The sequence below is a fragment of the Chiloscyllium punctatum genome, chromosome 43 (assembly GCF_047496795.1).
Source record: "Chiloscyllium punctatum isolate Juve2018m chromosome 43, sChiPun1.3, whole genome shotgun sequence".
Classification (NCBI taxonomy): Eukaryota; Metazoa; Chordata; class Chondrichthyes; order Orectolobiformes; family Hemiscylliidae; genus Chiloscyllium; species Chiloscyllium punctatum.
In genome coordinates, this window is record NC_092781.1 from 51,514,354 (window position 1) to 51,517,235 (window position 2,882).

General features: G+C 45.6%; 2 non-coding genes across 2 annotated transcripts; both read left to right on the plus strand.

Moving 5' to 3' along the window:
* Positions 1–307: 307 nt before the first annotated feature.
* Positions 308–381, plus strand: trnai-aau (transfer RNA isoleucine (anticodon AAU)). Its single transcript has one exon. It is a non-coding gene; the product is annotated as a tRNA-Ile (tRNA).
* Positions 382–2,555: 2,174 nt separating this feature from the next.
* trnai-aau (transfer RNA isoleucine (anticodon AAU)) lies at positions 2,556–2,629 on the plus strand. The gene has a single exon. It is a non-coding gene; the product is annotated as a tRNA-Ile (tRNA).
* Positions 2,630–2,882: the final 253 nt, after the last annotated feature.

The window sequence follows — 2,882 nt, forward strand, 5'->3', positions numbered from 1 at the left end:
TCTAATCAACAACTTCTTGCAGAGACTAAGCAATTGCATAGTTAGGCAACGAGCAATCAGGTTGTGCCCGACACTTGTGTTCACCTGTCTCGAACACATCATACCGCCGCTGCCTCCGATTACTCTCCTTGTGTTGCAGGTGTACATACATCGAGACCCAGGCCTGAAGGAGTGTTACACCTAAAAGTTTCAGTTCTCCATCCGCTGATGCTGCCTGGCTTGCTTTGTTCTTCCAGCCTCCTGCTTGTCGATCTTACATTTCAGCTCTGGCAATGTAGGCATTTGCTTTCGAACCAAAAGCAGCGTTGGTCGGTTAGCTCAGCTGGTTAGAGCGTGGCGCTAATAACGCCAAGGTCGTGCGTTCGATCCCCACACTGACCATGCGAAGCGATGGCGTGGTTTACGGTGCGGTGTCAGGGTTCGTCGTGGCATTTTACTTTCACTGTCTGCAAGAACTTGTCACATGATCGCTTGTGATGTGTATTCGTTCGAAAGCCGACCATCGATGTCATGCACATCAACTCGCTGGTCCCATGCCGGATCTCAGCTGCGTTGCTGTATTTCCAAACAACGTGCTCCACGAATCCACGATGCAGGAAGCCTCACCTGCGCAATAAAACATTTGACAGGGTTAGACGCACGACTTGATCGCCGTACCCGTGATGATTGGTGGATGTTGTCTGCAGCAAATCAATCAGTCTCAATGGTTTTCACAATCAAATGTAAAACATGAAATATATGCAGTTTAAGCAGACCAGGCACAGTCTCGGAGGAGAACCAGAGTTCACGCTTCAATTCAAATCAAAGCTTCGTTCATGTTATTTTCCTGGATCTCTGTTAATACTTGTCACACGACGTCCAGAGGGAATTCACCCTCACGCTTGCTCACATCTTATGCATCGACACTGGAGTTATCATATCACCAGCAGCATCATAGCACCATTAATAAAAGCAAATTACTGCGGATTCTGGAATCTGACACTAAAAGATAAAATGCTGGAAAATCTCAGCAGGTCTGGCACCATCTGCACGGAGAGAAAAGAGCTGACGTTTGGAGTCTAACTGAACCTTTGTTAAAGATTAAAAAAGGGGGAGAATTAGGGAGCTATTTATACCAGGCTGACAGAAGGTGAGTAAAGGCTTCAGATGCAAAGGTGATAAAGACAGTGCATGGAGTGATTAAAGGGAGATTAGGAGCCGTAAATGAGGCAATCTGAAGACAGTGCTATGTGACAAAATTTGTGGGGGATGGGTGAAGCAGAGACAAAATGGAAAAGAGGGGAGAAGGGTAGCAAAGCGGGAAGAGGAGAGGAAAAAGTTATTGAGAGAGTGGGGAGCGAGAGAAAGAGAGACAATCAAGAAATAAGAGGTACAGAACAGTGAAAAAAAACACAACTGAAAAAGATAAATAAAATAATTGAAATAAAATTTCCTGAAGTAGTTTGTTTTCAACAACTTCAGACAATTTTACTTCGTTTATTTTATGTATCTTTTTTATCATTTCACCTGCACTATCTTTGGTCGAACTCGTCCATTCCAAACAGATATCCTCAACTGATCCAGCCGCGATTGCATGCACTTGAGCCATTTCTCTCGAAACCCTTCCTTTTCAAATACACGTCCAGATTCCTTAAAAGTATTGGAATTATACCATCCATCACCAGATCGTCTGGAAAGTTATTCCAGAAACGCACCACCTTCTGCGTGCACCGTTGGCCTTCACTGCCTTTCGAATTCTCACCCTCCTGCACCCCCAGATTTATACCCTCTCATTTTGCAATGCCCCATCTGACCGAAAGGAAGTCGTCTATTTACCCGATTCATGCCCTCATGATTGGAAAACGTCCGTAAAATCAGCTCCCAGCCTCTGACGCGCCACTCAAAATCGTGAGTGCGTGTTCAGCCTGTAAACGTTTGCACCTTTTCCATTTTCAAATGGAGGATGTAGCATGCTGTCTGAAGCAATCATCTTAGCAGCTGATCTGTCGCTGATAAACGCTGCAGGAAGGCGTGATAACTTGCAAAATATGCTGTCAAACGAAGATTGCACAAGCAACATGAGCCCTTGAGCAAAACGTACAATTGACTTCTGAGCTGTTGCTGACACCAAAGCAACTGCGTCGTTCGGGAGCAGAAAGAATCCCACTGTTAGATTACAATTCAAATGCATTTGTCATAAGGTTCGTAGCAGTTTATCAGCAGCACATAACCCTGACTCCAAAGGTCTGTGAGTATCCAGAAGAACAGTGTGCGACCTTTGAAAGTACGTTTCTTCAGATGATGTTTGTCAACATGACAAGCTGCAGCTGAGCTGGTGGCATTGCGATTGAAATTGCATGCGTCTGGACATTGTGCTTAATTTTGGATATCAGAGCAAATGGTTAACCCGAGTATGCGCGTTCGGGAAAGTAAACGTTTTTTTTTGTTGAAAAGCTTTGCAACGAAAGGAAACACTTCAGACGATCGTGCGATCGATGTGAAGCAGAAAATGAACAGCCGTCGTGGTTTTGAGCTCTGGCAATATAGGCATTTGCTTTCGAGCAGAAAACGGCGTTGGTCGGTTAGCTCAGCTGGTTAGAGCGTGGTGCTAATAACGCCAAGGTCGTGGGTTCAATCCCCACACTGACCATGCGAAGCGATGGCGTGGTTTGCAGTTCAGTGTCAGGGGTTGTCGTGGCATTTTACTTTCACTGTCTGCAAGAACTTGTCACATGATCGCTTGAGATGTGTCTTCGTTCGAAAGCCGACCATCGCTGTCATGAACATCAACTCGCTGGTCCCATGCCGGATCTCAGCTGCGTTGCTGTATTTCCAAAGAACGTGCTCCACGAATCCACGATGCAGGAAGCCTCACCTGCGCAATAAATCATTTGACAGGGATA